The sequence below is a fragment of the Aedes albopictus genome, chromosome 2 (genome assembly GCF_035046485.1).
Source record: "Aedes albopictus strain Foshan chromosome 2, AalbF5, whole genome shotgun sequence".
NCBI lineage: Eukaryota > Metazoa > Arthropoda > Insecta > Diptera > Culicidae > Aedes > Aedes albopictus.
In genome coordinates, this window is record NC_085137.1 from 34,095,420 (window position 1) to 34,113,359 (window position 17,940).

Sequence of the window (17,940 nt, forward strand, 5' to 3'; positions counted from 1 at the left end):
TAACTCTTGCACTCGGATTTGTTTATTCCGTTTCTGATGTCAAGAAGAACAATTTATTTGTCATTATCATTGTTTTGAGACTATCATTTAAAGGTTACGAAAAACTTTTCTGAAATCACTTTAGACGCTTTTGTGAAAACTTGCTTATATTTTCCGGCGTAGGGTGGTGCTGCCGTGTGATACAGACAAAGCATCATGTGTAAAAATAAAATCATCTAAATTACCACGTCTCTACCTAATACCCATAAGACAGCATACCGCTGAAAGCCGGGTGCGGCTTCGTAAATTTAGGATATATGTACCTACTCGCCACCACTGCTGAGTGTGATAGATTCCAAATTTGTAAATGCGTGCGACGATGCAAGCTCTCCCTCATGTCTCACTAAACTCAACATTGGTTCCGCTAAGATTAAAGTTGTGTTTTTTTTTGTGATCGAAGTGGCGACGGGTGTTCCTATATTCCCTTGAGTGAAAGGTGGATCACCGATGCGGGAACAATGGTGGTGATCTCTCAACCAGGGAACTGGCATTACGTATGGAAATGATTCTACTGAATTCGGATTTAAATTCAGTAGAATTCAGTGTCTAAGTTGTTAGCTACTGCTTCTGCCTCTTCATCTCCCTCAATAAAGATAAATAAACTACAGATAATCTTCGATATAACGTATACCCTGGATATAGTATACCCTCGATATAGCAAATTCTATATAACGTAATTTTGATCGACATAACGTACAACATTGAAAATTTTCATTTTTTTTCAGTAATAACCCCTAGATAAACTATGAAATCACTCTAATCAGTGTTTTGTTACAGCATTACCCTTCCTAACCAGAATCAGTGCAAATTTAGTGTACGTTATATTGGCTTCTTTAGCGGTGTTGCCAAACTGAGCCAAAATCCAAATTTTCATGAATTTTGAACCCATTAAAAAATCAGTTTGAAGTTTGTATGGGAGCGATTTGTCGAATCACCCCTTTACGCATTTTGTACTGAGCGGAGCTGCCAAGCAGCTGCCCAACTGTCAAAAGGTGATTTCAAAGAATCGCTTTGTAATTGATTTTAGGTATCAAAATAAATTTCTAAAAATCTGAAAAAAAATCATAGTGGCTCAGAAAAAGGTGCTCTTTCGTATGAAATAAAAAAAATCTATACATTATTCTTAATTTAAAAACCCTGTCGAATCCATCAATAATAGCATAAAAAATATTAAAATAAATTCTGCTTCGATATAACGTACACTTTGAACTAAATAAACAAATAAACAAACGTACAGAGAGACAATTTTTGGCGTTCGGTTTGAATAGGTCGTATGTTTGTTGTGATTCCTATGTAGATTCGACCTATTCAAATCGAACGCCAGATTTATTGGTACGTTATATCGAAGAGTACCTGTAGTACTATTCCTCCGGTATTCTCTCAGGCATTTCTCCAGAAATTCCTCTAGAAAATTCTCAGGACATTCTTCTGGAAGTTCCTCTCAGATGGTTTCACAGAAGATCATCAGATATTCCATCTGAGGCTGCACTATAATTCTCCAGGAATATCTAAAGCTTTTTTTTTCTAATCTAATCTAATCTAATCTAATGCAAACGCAGCCAGTACGAGAAAGCATCCTGGAAAACAATTGGGTAAGATTACGCCCAATTATTTTTCTTGTCAGTATTGACGATTGCAGCATATCAAAAATATGACACAATCGTCAATGCGATCAGGCCTACTACGTTGCATTTACCGCAGAGATGGTTCTTTGAAATGCTTTGACAAAAGGTTTTGCCATTAATGGCTACTCCATTCGTCGAAACAATTCTCGAATCCACAGGGGTGGAAGGATGCGTGGACATACCGTACCAAACGCTCCTGTAGTTTTAAGGTTGTATATGGTTCAAATATAATTGGTAATGATATTCAAAAGTTTCTTATTGGAAAGATCTCACCCATTTGTGCAACGTTTGCAATCCTTTGCCGTGCTGCTGGACCTGCTGACGGTATCTTCCGCGCGGTTTCTTGAACACAACTTTTAATGAATTCCAGAACAAACATTCAAGTTTGAGATACTTTTTTTTCTTGAAATTACTGCAGAGAATTCTCCAGTTTTACAGGCATTCAGAGATTCCTTAAAAATCAATTTCTTTAGAAATTCCTCGTAGTAATTCCTTTAAGAATTCCTCCAGATTTATTTTAATTTTTTGGCTGCTAAATTTTCCTCCAAAAAATCCACGAGGTACGAATTTCTGTAGATTTTTTTTAAGTATTCCTTCGTGAAATTCAGAAATTTCTTCTTGGACACCTCTCTCTAGCTCCTCAAGAGGTATTTTTCTCTGTTCGGGACAAAACCACTGCGACTAATATTTGATCTATTGTGATATACCCTGTGTCCTTTGTATAGTGCATGTCGTATTATTTTATGACCATTGAGAAGTTATAAAGTTTTCGGTTTTGTTACCGCTTTCGCTTTTAACACGCTCCTTTTTCAGTCAAATCGGATCCCTTAATGAAAAAGTCAAGAAATGATTGATCATGCATCGGAACACTAGTCCCTACTGCTTCAAACCAGTGGATACCGAATAAAAGATTAGGATTACTAATCCATGTTTTTCTTGGTTTAAGATCCATCTCGGCCAGAACCAAACCGAGACCTATCACTCTTATCAAGGTATGAAATGTAATAAAGACCAAAGTTTTTCCTTAAATTACTGAAATAGGCTGTTCCATAGTTGGATGCAGTTAGGACTAGGGTTCGGTTTGGTAGATCTTTCGCCGCAACGCAACCCAAAAAGGTACCCACGCTATGGGCTCCGTTAAAGGTCGAGCATGTTTTAAACCTCCTCAACCATTCATCCATCAGCACGGTTCGCCTGACAGCTTGGATTGGGGTTCCCTGTTTAGTGGATGGAACAGGTGGTCCGTAGTACTATTCTAAGCCGGCAGCTACACGGACAGAGGTTGCACCTCAAGAGGTTGCTTTCTGGAATTCCTACGGAGATTCTCTCAGATATTGCTTCAGAAATTCTTCTAGAAAGTTCTCAAGAGATTCTTCTAAGAATTTATTCAAGAGGTGTCTCAGAATTTCTTCAAATATTCCTTCAGGGATTGCACCATACACTATTGGGATTAAACGACCCCTTTCATCAGGGATTCTGTCAGATTTTTTTCTGGGAACCCTTCAGGAATCTCTTTAGAGTTTCTATCAGGTTTTTTTTTCAGAAATAACTTCCGGATTTATTTTTTAATGTTTTTCCAGGAATAAATGTGAAACATAGTAATTTTAGTGATTTCTTCAAGAATTTTAGTTTTGTTCCAAATTTCTGCTGCATTTCCTCCAAAAATTACTCTAACGTTTATTAAAAAAAAAATTCATAAACTTTTGTCCATTGATATCTTTCGACATATTCGAAGAAATTCTTTTAAGAACTCCTCGAGAAGTATCTTTAGCAGTTATGGCTCCAGCAAACCCTGGCTTCAGAACATCCTCCAAGAATCCCATCAGAAATTCATTTATGCAAGAACTCCTCCAATACCTTCGTCCACTCGAATTCCTGCAGAAATTTTTACTAGGTTTACTTATGAAATTCTTCAAGAGTGTACATTTGAAATCTCTTTAGATTTTTTTAACACCTCCTGGAATTTTTCCTTGAACTTCTCTACAAGTTTCTCATCAAAATCTTCTAGGAATTTATCCAAAGCTATCTCAAGAGGTTCCACTAGGTATTTCCCAGGGCTACCTCCAGATATTCCCCAGTGGTTTCTCTAGAAACTACTCCAAAGATTTCTTCAGATTTTTTTCTAATAATGTTATTCTAGGATTTCCTCGAGCAATTTCAAAAGGTTCTTCCATATATTCTCCAGAGATTCCTGCAGAAGCTTATTTGAAGATTACTTCAAAAAATTTTTTTAGAGATCTCTTCTGGAAATTTTCAAAAATCTTGGAATCTCCAAGAGAATCTCCAGAAATTCCTTTGGAAATTCTTTCAGGGAATCCTTGAAAAGATATGTCTATTTTTTTTAAATAATCCGTGAACTGAAAGAATTCATAGAGGAATCTCTGAATGAATTTCAAGAAATACTTTTGAAGAAACCACAGGAACAGTACGAAAAAGAAAATCTTTAGATTTTTTTTCAGTAACTGCTGACAGAATTTGCAAGGAATTCCTGAAGAAGCCCTTAGAAGAATTTTCGAATGAATCGCTGAAGTTTTTTTATGGCTCTAGATTAATTTCTAAAAAAAATATTCCTCGAGAAATCGCGTGTATTTTTTACATCATGTCAACCACGCGAGTTATGGAAGGTTAAAAAAGATTTTTTTTTTATGAAATCCTCTGCTCACGTTCATGGAAAATGCTTAAAGTATTGAAAGGGTCCCTGGTTATATTTACGTAGGAATTCCCGAAGAAGTTTCAGAAACAAGGAAATTCCCAAAGAAATCCTAGAAGGTGCTGAAAAAATAATCTTTGAGTAATACCTGGAAAAATTGCTAGAGAAACCCTTGTTGAATTTATTCAGAAATTTATAAAGACATATTTAGAGGAAGTTCTGAAGGAATCCTTTATCAAAATATAAGGATTTTCTGAAAGAATACCCGAACGAGGTCATGAAACTTGTTTTTAAGGATATCAAAAAAAGTCTGGAAAAACACTTTAACTCCTGTAAATTATACTAGAAAAATTTCTTGAGAAATTTTCAAAAAAAAATGTTGTATTTTCTAGGGAAGATTTTTAGAGAAATTCCTAAAGGCATTTTGGAAGAAAACCTGGAAGAATTTCCGAGAAAATACATGGAGGAATTCCAGAAAGAATATCTGTATGAATTTTTACAGGAATCTCTGGAGGAATACCTGTTGTTTTTTCAAGAATTATTGAATGAATTAATGGAGCAACTCCAAAAAGTATCCTTGGATTTCTGCATGAAGGAATTCGCGGAGATATTTCGGAGATATAGCGCATTTTCTGGATTTTGTTTTAAGAAGGAATCCATAGAAGGTTCTCTATAATAATTCTGGAAAACTTATGGAAGAATTTCTGGACAAATTATAAAAGAAATATCTGGATGAATGCATGAAGAGAACTTGGGAGATGTTTCTTTCCGAATAGCTAGTGAATTATCTTAAGGCATCCCAAAAAAATATTTCTGTAAGAATATTTGTAAGATTTTTTGAAGGAATTCTTAGAGAAAGTCATGTAAGAATTCTGAACTCCTAATTATCTAAAAACAATCGAGTGTCTATAACCCGTGGATGGTTTTCTGGTATCCCCGGAGAAATGTCTGAAAAAGGAATATTTCTGGAGGAACCTTAAGAGAAATTAAAAAAAAAAACACTACAGATTTCTTCAGTTACCTCTAACGAAATTTCCGTGGGATTCCTGGAGAAATCCATGGGAGAATTTTAGAAAGAAACCCTTTTTTAATCTAGATGAATTTATAAAAAAAAATTATGGATTTTTTTAAGAAAACCCTTGCTGATATTCATGAAGTAATCCTTAAACTACTGCAGGAGTTACAGGAGTTATCCCTGAGAAAATTCTGGAAGAAGTTTTAGAAGGAACCCGTGGTGGAATTTCTACAAGGAATCCTTGGAAGATTTTTTTTTAATAAAACTTCTGTCCAATTTCTTTTTTAAACTGGAGATATTGAAAAAAAACCAAAAGAAACAAAAAAAAATCCTGAAGGATTTCTAGAACTGTTGGTGGAATTCATATATGATTTAATAATAAATATTTACAAAAAACCTGAAGAAATCCCTTATCAAAATTCGTGGAAGATATACAGAAACAATTCCCGAAACAAAATGATGAACATATGTTTGGAAGAATCCCTGGAAGTATATATGGAGAAACAGTTAACTTCTGAAAAGATTCCTAGAAAAAATCCCATGATAAATATTTCTGTAGAAGTTTCTAGGAATTATTTCTGAAGAAATTTCTAGGATTTTTTTCTGAAGAAATTTCAGATTTTCTTAACGAATCCGAGTAAAAATTCCTAAAGGTATGTTTGGAATAAATCCTGGAGGAATTTCTGGGAAAATACATGGAGGAATAACTGGAGGGACTTCTGAAGGAAACTCTGTATGATTTTTTTGCCGGAATCTTTGAAAGAATACCTACTGGAATCACTGGAAAAAAATCATGAATGAACTGCTGAAAGATTCCCTGGAGACATTCTTGCGGAAGAAAAAAATATCTGTACGACGCATTACTGAAGGAATCCCTGGATTTTTTTTCAAGAAATCGCTGGAGGAATTTTCGGAAGATATATCTAAGGAACCCATAGAGATATCTTCGCAAGAGAAATGTTCTCAGGAACACCTGGAGTGTTTTCTAAAAAAACCCTATAATATTGTCTAAAGTAATCTTTGGCCGAGTGTCTCATGAACTCCATGATAGAGGAAGATTTTTTTTCGAAAAAAAAAATCGTAATGCTTTGAAAAGTAAGGATGGGGATTGGGGAAGGTGTCCAGCAAAGTGTAACAACCCATACACAAGTTTCACAGGTCCCATACTAAAATGGTGCCAATTGTGGGAGTCGGGTTGAAAATGGATATTAGTTGCGTGACGTAATTGATGGGTTTTATAATGAATCAATGGATTCAATTTAGATGGAATCCATAGAAGGACCGTTACAGAAATTCTTTGGAGATTCCTAAAAAATATTTCTGAAGAAATATGCTGAAGTGATTCCTTTCCTCCGCCAATGTACATAATTTGTTCAGAAATTCATCTGAATTGATTGGAAAACGAGAGGGAAGATTTGCGAAACATAACGGTCGGCGAGAAGTGAGTGGGACAGTAAAGGAAGTGGTAGGAGATTCAACGGTAATCTGAAAGTTTTGTAGAACAACTGCTTGATGTTTTATCTCAAACACGCAGAAAATCTACGGTAAAATGAATCATTATTGACGAGAAATCTAAAGGAATTTCTCATTGTTTTTACAATCCTGTATTGTTGTTCCTTCAATCAAAAATCTTATTGAAATAGCAACAGTTTCAGGTTTTTGACGTGGATTGTCAAGTTTGACATCTTCAATATTATAGTAGTTTCAAAAATAGTTATCTTTCACTTTCAATAATATATTCATTGAAAATCAACATGCTTGTTTTTTCTTTGGTTTGTTATTATTTATATTTGAAAAAGAAAAAAAGATTCTTATTCATCAGGGAATTTCCTGATCAATCAAATTTACAACTTTTCAAAAATGCCTTACTTTGTACACCGCACTGATTAAAGGTGATTTTCCGCTGTGACCGACGGATTTGTATTGATATTTGATATTTGGATTGATAATTATCATTGAAAGTTTTGCATCAAAATACTCTGTTTGATTTCATGTCAAATTCAAATACATATTGTCTTTTTAATGTTCATCTTTGACGCCGACGGAATGATCAGCTTAATTGACTTGGTAACAAAGTAGAAGTATGGTAATTTCTACAAGAGTCGCCATGAAACACTGGATTGTTGAATCAAACAGAATTCCATTCTTCTCTTCTTCTTCTTCTTTGTGGCTCGACGTCCCCACCGGGACTTGGCCTGCCTCGCTTCAACTTAGTGTTCTTAGAGCACTTCCACAGTTATTAATTGAAGGGCTTTCTTTACCTGCCATTGCATGAATTTGTATATTGTGAGGCAAGTACAGTGATACACTATGCCCAGGGAGCCGAGAAAATTTTCCCGACCGGAACGGGAATCGAACCCACCGTCTCCGGATTGGCGATCCATAGCCTTAACCACTAGGCCATAGGTTCCCAAACTTTCAGGTCGCGCGACCCCCTTTTTTCACCAGACGTGGTTTTCGCGACCCCCCATAGAAATTCCCTCATTTGTTGTCTGTTACAGTAAAATATTTTATTGTTCCTCGCGACCCCCTGGATGAAGACTGGCGACCCCCCTGGGGGGTCGCGACCCACAGTTTGGGAAACCATGCACTAGGCTAACTGGAGACCCCGCAGAATTCCATATGGATCTTAAATTAGCAATGTTCGAAGCTGTAAGAGTTCATATAACTTCAAAAGAATTTCAATACGTAAATTCAACAAACGTTATTTTAGTTTCAATGTAAACGATTTTCTGTCCGTGAAGGGCTTATTATGCTAATTCAAAATCTCACATTTTCCCGCTGTATAGCAAACATATTGTTGTACACGGTAAAAATTCTGCACGCTAGATGTAAGGGAAAAATCCCTTAACTATTCAATGTCGTAATCAACATGATCAGAAGTGCTTTTCCTTTGAGATCGCAATGCTGTCAGTGTTGATTTGAGGACCAAAACAAACCTACCAGAGAAATCAACAGAAAATCCCTTCGATTTGCACTACTGTAAAAAGCAATACGATCTAAAGTGAAAAGTTGTTGATTTGGTAATGACTGTTTTGGGCATGAAAGTAAATATAGATGACAGGCGGTAGAAAGTGTTTCGCTTCGATTCGTACCTCTCTAACAGATGTGAAACAGTGTAGTGGTAAAATAGTTGATCGTGACTCTGAAGGTCCTGGTATCGAATCTGGGTGCGGCTGTGCACATTTTTTTTTTAATTTTAGTTTTGAAATCAAAACATTGTCAACAACGAATTGATGTGAAGTTACATTAAAATTGAAGAGGCATTGGATGTTCTTTGTCAAATGATATGTAATTGATAACAAACTGATTGAACAGTAGTGCGAATTCAAGTGCCAATCAGTTTATAACACAGTGCAGATTTTTTACCGTGTAGAATTACTGAACGTCTACTGTATTGCGCATTTCCCACCTCTCTGGACCCCTTTCGCAGGTAGCGTGGATAAAACTGCGATTTCGCTTTGGATCGTATCGGCGTGTTTTGCGCACTTATTCAATAGAGTTAATAAACTATAGAAGACGTTGTGGCGTCGCCGCCGCAACATCTCTTGCTGTTGCTCTAAGTGAAAGTGTAAAAACGAAAAAGTATGCAGTTTGGCAGATAGATACCCGGCATGAACAAAGGGAACAGCAGCGACATTCGTCCTCTTTAGTTTATTTATTATTAACTCTATTACTTATTCAGTATCTTACACACCGAAAATCGATTGAGGGTTTCAGCAAAATTTTGCTGAATTTTGACGAGCTGAAGGTTTCAGCAAAAAATCTGCTGAAATTCAGCAAAATTTTGCTGATTTGTTCAGTAAACTCTACTGATCGACAGCAACTTTTTGCTGAAATTCAGCAAACTTTGCTGAAAGTTCAGCAAAAAAATTTGCTGGACTCTTCAGCTCGGCAAAATTCAGCAAAATATTGCTGAAAGCGTTTGGTGTGTAAACTGAATAAGTGTGTAGAAGACATCGTCACGATTCGATGTGAAATCGCAGTTTTATCCACGATCGCGCACTGCAAAAGGGGTCCAGTGGGGTGGGTAACTCGCCGTATGTTGTGCCTTTAATGATCTGTTCAATTGCCCTACATAAACTGCATATTTCAGTCATGCCCAGTCCAGTGTTCAAGTCACTAAAGCCATTATGTACTGATTACAACTTTCCTCTCTAATTCCCTTTTCTATGTCGGTGCATTCTTTGGATCTGTGCTTTGCGAAAAACCCCACCCTACGGTACACTGTGTGTGTGCATACCGCAAACCACGCTGCTTCCATGCTCGCTCACCAGGTAGACAAGACAGATACCGTTTTCTGTTTTCTCCCAGCGTGACCACGTTCATTCTAAAAATAGACACACACCGTTCGTTCATCTTTGTTTCTTCGCACACACACTCCAGCTGAGCAAAACGGAGAGAGAGAGAAGTAGACGCACGCATGCGTACTGCGAGTTGCTGCTTCATGGCCCGGACGAAGATGAAGCTCTTGCAAAGCTCCAGTTTGTGCCGATGTTGATTAATTTTTATGAGGTTGTTAATGTATCGAAATTTATGAAAACATGTTCGCAACGTTTCAATATCGAGTATCTGGTAAGATGCGAATACACGTACACGTAACGTTCTGTCCAAAGTTTAGTGTGAATGCTTTGAAGCGTGCAGCTGTGGCGTTCATTTCTATCTTCTCTTCATTCACTGTCTTCGTTCCAGTTGCTACGTGTGCTACGAGCCTTGGATTTAACAAGCTGTGTTTTCACACCTCTACCATCAATTCCTCGATAGTATAGTGGTCAGTATCCCCGCCTGTCACGCGGGAGACCGGGGTTCGATTCCCCGTCGGGGAGAACTTTTTTGTCAATTCCGTTTAGATGCAATAATTTCTAGGACACGAATTTTCATCTGTTGGTCAACTTCAAGCCCCACACCCACAAATCATGCTAAGAAAAGCGCGGAAAACAGGTGGCTAATTTTGGTTCTGCGCGCATTCTCAACCCCGTTGGTCGGCAGTCGGTCGTAGTTACCCAAGTCAACGTCAAATTGCCCACTTGATTTATGCTGATCTGCTAGCTCCATAAAAATTTCCCGAGATCAGAAAATCGTCATTCCACGTGCTGGAATGGAACAATCAAGCTGGCTGTGGCTGACAAACGCGCGCGCGCGCGCTTTTCAATAGAACGGATGACTGGGGCAGAGGTCTACAGAGCTGTTTGGTTTCGTGGTTTTGAGAACGAGATTGCGAAGAGAAAGGCTGGTTTGACTAATGGCATGAGGGGACATCACATCATCACATCAACAGGGAGCGCGAGGAACAATCAAGCTTTGGTGCGTTTTTTTTTCTTCTTCATGTAAACATTTTGATTTTTATAGTCTCGTAGTCCCCGAATGCTTTTGTTGTTGTTTAGGTTTATGGTTGTTTTATTTTCGAATTAAATCTCGTGCTCTCTTATTAAGTGTGTGGCTACTACTAACAAAAGCTATGTGAAGAAGCAATCGCCCATCACCCAGTTGGTGTGTTTTGTTGCTGCACTAGAATTTGCTTGTTGGCCCATTCGTGCTTCTCTGAGTGGTGTGCGTGTTACGCGACCGGAGGTTTATAAATCATCTCCAAAATTTTTATTTATTTTAAACAACTCAACCGAGTGCCATGAATGAGTTGTGTTTCAATTTTTACTGTGCGGGATTTGATGTCTTTATCGGTCTGTGACGAATTCAGTCGGCGGACAGTATGGGTCGGCGGCGTGGTTATAAATTAGAACATGTTGTACAATCCAAACTACTTATTTATTTTAGTTCCTAAGCTGACCGTGGAGCGAGTTTAGTAGGTTCGGATCGGATCAACGCGATACGAGTTGACCGTAAACGATTGGGGCGACGTAGATCGAGTTTATTTATGAGTTTACTCTCCGTGGATCACTCAACTGTAATTTCGTTTAGTTAAATAAAGAAATAAAGAATTTTGTTGTTCAATCATTTGGATGGATGTGATACGTATTGAGCTACGATACGTATATAGTTCGACTCTGCTTTTGAATGTGTTTTCTTAAAGTGCTTGACGATGTTAGATTTATTACATCAATTTATATGATTGTTTTGTATAGGTTTAGATCGGTCGGATAAATATTTTTAAATTCTTTGAATTATTTTGTACGCGCACATAACTAATTTGATTATCCAAGTTCTTACGGATTTGGATTACTTTGTGTAGAATGAATATTTTATACACGTTTTGGCTATAACTAAATTTCAGTGAATGGACTTGCGACATAAATCAATGATATGATACCTAATTGTTGGAGATTTTATGACAATTTCTCGAAAATCTGTCTAGTAGTTCTGCTGAAAGTTCCATCCTAAATTACAGAAAATAATACTAGTAGTTTCATAATTATTATATCAAACACTTCATCACACAATTTTTCGAACTGGGTGAATCATTTAGCAATTGTTTCAAACTTACACATAGTGATGCAGCGGGCTGAACTGAAAGATCTCCATCCTGAGCGATTGCATGCCATCGCCTTATTGACCTGTGGCCAGGTCAAATTTCTGTCGACTTTCTTGTTGAGGCTGCACCGCCATGAGCCTCTGGGTCTGCCTCTTCTGCTGGATTCCTACCTGATTTCGATTCCGCCCCTGCGTTGAGTGTTATCGACTCCCCTCCACTACGTGGTAATTGAATTTTATTGGCTTTTCTCGGTGAACGTAATACTACTCAAAGAAGGAGGGAGTAACGAAAGTAATGAAAGAAACGGTGGATAGAATCACAAGTGTGCGACGAGAGAAATTGAATAGAAGTTGAAAATTAACAGAGGGCCATAATTGAACAACACAATCACAACGACGACCCCTTTGCCTAACGTCCTGGTTTTGAATGGCTAGGTACTAGTAGTTTGATGATGACTACTAGCCCTAGACAGGCCTGTCAACAAAACAAAATTGTATATTTTTCCTGAAAAAATAGTAAATTTCGGATTTTTTTGTAGTTCTTCTGCCAGATTTATATCAATAATGTTCTGCAAACTTGTTCTGGATAAATACGCAAACATTTTAAAATCATAAAATGTATGAGAATTCGATATTAATTTGAAGTTATGTATAACAAAATTGTATATTTTACCTGAAAAACATAGTTGTCTGAATTTTCTGTAGTTCTTTGGTCACATTCATAACAATAATGTTCTGCAAACTTGTTCTGGATGCAAACGAAAATATTTTAAAATCATAATATGTCTAAGATTTTGAGATCAATAAGATGTTATAAAAAAATTGTAGATTCTTTCTGAAAAAATTGTAAGTTTCTGATTTTTTTTTTGTAGTTCTTTGGCCAGATTTATACGAATAATGTTCTGCAAACTTGTTCTGGATAAATACGCAAGTATTTTAAAATCATAAAATGAATGGGAAATTGAAATAAATTTGAAGTTATATCAAAATTGTATATTTCTCCTGAAAAATCGTAGTTTTCTGAACTTTTTGCAGTTTTTTGGCCAGATTTATATCAATAATGTTCTGCAAATTTGTTCTGGATAAATACGCAAAAATTTTAAAATCATAAAATGTATGGGAATTCGAGATTAGATTGAAATTATTACAAAATTGTTTATTTTTCCTGAAAAAAATCGTAGTTTTCTGAATTTTTTGTATGTAGTTCTTTGGCCAGATTTATATCAATAATGTTCTGTATAAATACGCAAATATTTTAAAATCATAAAATGAATGGGAAATTGAAATCAATTTGAAGTTATATCAAAATTGTACATTTTTCCTGAAAAAATCGTAGTTTTCTGAATTTTTGTAGTTCTTCTGCCAGATTTACATCAATAATATTCTGCAAACTTGTTCTGGATAAATACGCAAATATTTTAATATCATAAAATGTATGGGAATTCGAGATTAGTTTGAAGTTATAACAAAATTGTATATTTTTCCTGGAAAAATCGTATTTTTCTGAATTTTTTGTAGTTCTTTGGCCAAATTCGTATCAATAATGTTCTGCAAACTTATTCTAGATATATACATAAATATTTTAATATCATAAAATGTATGGGAATTTGAGATTAGTTTGAAATTATAACAAAATTGTATATTTTTCCTGAAAAATTCGAAGTTTTCTGATTTTTTTTGTAGTTCTTCTGCCAGATTTACATCATCTATTCTGCAAACTTGTTCTGGATAAATAGGCAAATATTTTAATATCATAAAATGTATGGAAATTCGAGATTAGTTTGAAGTTATGACAAAATTGTATATTTTTCCTGGAAAAATCGTAGTTTTCTGATTTATTGTAGTTCTTTGGCCAGTTTTATATCAATAATGTTCTGCAAATTTGTTCTGGATAAATACACAAATATTTTAAAATCATAAAATGTATGGGAATTCGAGATTAGTTTGAAGTTATAACGAAATTGTATATTTTCCCTGAAAAATTCGTAGTTTTCCAAATTTTTTGTAGGGTAATTGATCCCATCGTTGTGGTAGTACCTAATGTTGCGGTAATGGCAATTGAGCACTTTTTGGACTGAAATGTTACCAAAAGGTATTTTTAATAGATGTGTGGTGCTTAAATTATGAGATTGCACCATTTGTTTGCTTAGGATTTGCCCAAAAACCTATTTAAAAAAATATTTTCCTAAGTGTGTTTGCTGCTGTGTTCCTATTGTTGAGGTAGTGTTCCTAATGTTGCGGTATCCCATATGATTTCAATGGGATACCGCAACAATAGGAACAAATACCGCAACATTAGGAACAAACACCGCAACATTAAGAACACAATGTTCTTTCAGATAAAAACGAATAAAATGCTCATAACAACATCGAAGTGGCAATATTTCGTTATTTTCCCGTAGATTAAGGATGGATTGTATTATTTTCAGTTCAATCCATGTAAAAAATTTGCTCGGGGCGATACAATTGTGGTTTAAAAGGAACCCAGTGCTTAACTCCTCCATGATCGGATCAATTACCCTAGTTCTTTGAAGAGAAAAATGTCAACAATATTCTGAGAATTTCTTCTTTAAGTATATGCACACATTTTAAAATAAAAAAATACATTGGTCATCGCGACAAATTTAAAGTTACAAAAGAAAATATGCTTTTCTCTGTATTATACGTAGTTTTGTGAATATATTGCAGTGCTTTGAGTGATAAATAATCACTTAAATCACATTGATAGCTTTATTACACTCGTGTGGGCATTTACCATCAATAAATCATGTGGTCATCGCGATAAATTTAAAGTTCTGCGTGAACATAAAAATCTTACGAAATTTATAACGACTTGCTCTGGGTTTTTTAGTACTAGAAATTAGAATTTTGATCAGAGAAAATTTTCAAAACATGTATACTCATTCAGAGATCCTAAAAAAATCATCGCTAAAAAATTTTTGAAATCGGACTTGTAACGGCCGAGATATAGAAGGTTGAAATTAGCGTTCCAACTTTTTTCGAGGCATAGACGTTCGTGTAAGTGAAAAATAGCATCGACGCAGGGGCAGGAGTGTTAAGCAGCTAAAACGCCTTTTGCATCTACTGTTCTACGTTTCGGTGTATATTTCATTATGATCATAGCTAGATACTGTTTCTGATCGTGTCACAAAAATCAAGTCAATCGGATAAAAATTTACTGAGTAATGGCAGTAAGTGCCCAAAATAAATCTCCCTTTCCAAATGATCCCGGATCCTAGTTACGAAATAAGCAACATTACATATATATAATTTTATATCCGGCAGAGGGGGCATTTTTGACCTGGGCAGTCTTTTATATCGGCAGCAAAAACGGCGATTGCGTTGTAACCCGACGGTTTCGGTTATGTATTTAACCTTCCTCACCGGTTGTAATACCTACATTCGTAACGAAACATCAAAATGCTTCAAACTACATGCTTTTCACAACTTTTTAAGATAAGTGTTACATTACTGAACACTACAATTAATCGAAGAAAACTGGGTTTTAAAGCTCCACCCATTTTTATGGGTTGAACAATTGGTGAAAAGCTTTGAGTCTCATTTACTCGAATTTGGTTTTTCGTCGCTTACACCTTCCCAAATACTGTTAAATTATTATACCAAATATACATCTGAAGAACTGCTAAAACAATTCTGTATGAGCTTAGAGTTGAGTTGAGGGATTAAGGTTGTACAATTTAGTGATATTAATTTCTTCACACTAAATTTCTGCTAAGCATATTAATATGTTTGTTGTTATATGTTTATCAAATAAGCTTGTTAGAGTTGTTCGAAGCCACACATTCTTTATATTTAAACAGGCTTGACAGAAACTCCCTCGCGAGAAAATGAGGAAGCGATTTTAGCGATTTTCTGAGGAGTGAAAATAAAACTCAGAAATCACAACGCAAATCGCACTCAAAAACCCGAAATAATCATCGGCTCTTTTTTCGTTCCCCTCTTCCTCGCTCAGTTTTTATTGCCTCTCTGTTTGGGGTTCGTTCGCTCCCTCACGACGAGGCAAAAGCAAAACACCGCTCTAGAGCATGTTGCAAAACTCTTTTGATTTCGAGGAGGATTATCAAGCCTGTATTTAAATCAAATATATTGACATGTAATCATAACGTTTAAAACTAAACCTTTATATACATAAATAATGGAATAGTGTTTTTATTCCACGATTTGCCTCGAGAAAAGTCTTTACCTGCGACATTTGGGGTTGTAAATGTATTATGCAAAATGCGATGTTTTAAATCGAAATTGCAAGAAAACGACAAGAGCTAGAACTTTGATGTCAAAAAGCAAATTGTAGAATGGAACAGGGAGCAAAACTTTGCCTAAAAAAGAATTTCAATTTATCACACAGTTTTCAAAGATAATTCACATAAACCTGCAGAACGACACTACTTTTGAGCTTCTTAGCTCTAAAAAACTATTTTTTTTAACAAAACAATCGGGTTCAAAGATTCTGTTTGATAGACAATTTAATAATCTTTCGATAAGGGTTGAAAAACTGCGATAAGTTTGAGCATTTTCAAGTTATAGCCAGTTTAAGGCAAACATAGTCAAGAACATGGAAAGTTCAATAACTACGTAACGGTTGAGATTCGACCATACGTGTAGAACCATTTTATTTCATCATTTATAGCCGCGTTTCTCAAACTATGGGTCGCGACCCACTGGTGGGTCGCGAGGTGATTTTTGGTGGGTCGCAAAGTCTTTATTAACGTATGTCGAATGTTATTGCTAGCCAATTTCTAATTTTCAAATATTCCCTTGGAGAATCTATTTCTAGAACAGTTATTTCTAGAATTTCGGTTTCACGTTAATTCTATTCAAAATTTTATATTATAAGTTTTGCCTGGAATATATTGAATATTGAAACTGCTGTTTGCGTTCTGAAATCGATTCTAAAACTATGAAAACTCATCGGAAGTTTTAAGAAGATGGTAAAATTTTAGATTTTACATGGTCGTTGGAATAAATGAGTTTGCTTGCAGTTAGCCTCTTCATTTACAAAAAAGAAACCATTTTCTTTTACAAAAATTACCAAACTTTGACAAGAAACCTTACTTTTACCAAATTTCAGTAAAGCTAAACTCCTGTGAAATTCTTATGACTGTCAATAATCTGAACTTTAACGGAACAACTGCAAAGTGATCCCAATAAAAATGGAAATAAAATAAGTGTTTAAGAAGGAAAACTTCAAAAGGAATCATCTGACAATCCAGCAGTACTATAATTCAAAATTTACTTGATGTTCACCCACTCGCTGAGAATACGTATAGTATTTTCAACCGATATTTAATTTTAAAGATCTGCAGTAGCATAAAATATATAGTGATTATATCTGGTAAAATATATTAGAAACTTGGAATCTTATCTCAAATTTTGAGGACTAAAAGTTAACTGATGCTGTAAACTTGGGCACCTTGAACTTTCTTAGACTTTTCTAAAAAAAACCAAAAGAGCAGCATAAATAAACAAAAAAACCTTTTAAGTTTGAGGGCTACGTAAAGTAAGTCCAAATTTGCAACAAAAGACTTGTTTTATAAATTTTCGTGCTAGTGGGTCGCTGAATTCTTTGAAAATCAAAAGTGGGTCGCAAGCTTAAAAAGTTTGAGAACCCCTGATTTATAGTCCTCTATGACCCTTTAAAAAGTTTTCACTCACCAACCTCACACCCTGCATATTGCTGTGTGCATTCAAAATGCAAATATCAAATGCGGGAGCACCAAATGCGGTAAGATTTTCTAACAAGTAACCCGATGTCAGTGGGAGCTTTTGAATCCTAGGTTGGCGGTGATATTGGCTATGGTTGCTACGTTGCCTTTGGTAACATGTGTTACCGCGTTTGAAGCGCATTTGGGCACCGTTTGCATCCTGAACGCACACAGCAATAAAATTAATAGCAAAATATATATTCCCATGGAATCAAACCAAACTTGAAGCAGGTTTGCTTTAATCCTAATTGTGTAGGGGTCAAGCACGCTCAGCATGTACCACTTCAGTGTGGTGGGGGTCGGCTAATGCACGAAGGAGGTTAAAGGTAGATCCCATTTGTTCCGAATCAGACGTTTAATTTGGTCTAAACATACAGGGGATGGCCAAAATGTTTGCGATAGGCAACTTTTTTTTTTCTCACAAAAAAGTTCATCATGCTGGAACTTTTCATAAAGCACATC

The 17,940-nt window shown here is 35.7% G+C and overlaps 1 protein-coding gene and 1 non-coding gene across 5 annotated transcripts in view; both read left to right on the forward strand.

Annotated features, from left to right (window-relative positions):
* LOC109621391 (forkhead box protein D3) overlaps positions 1–17,940 on the forward strand; it is an 85,008-nt gene that overhangs the window by 23,500 nt on the left and 43,568 nt on the right. The gene's annotated exons all lie outside the window — the stretch shown is intronic.
* Positions 10,084–10,155, forward strand: Trnad-guc (transfer RNA aspartic acid (anticodon GUC)). Its single transcript has one exon. It is a non-coding gene; the product is annotated as a tRNA-Asp (tRNA).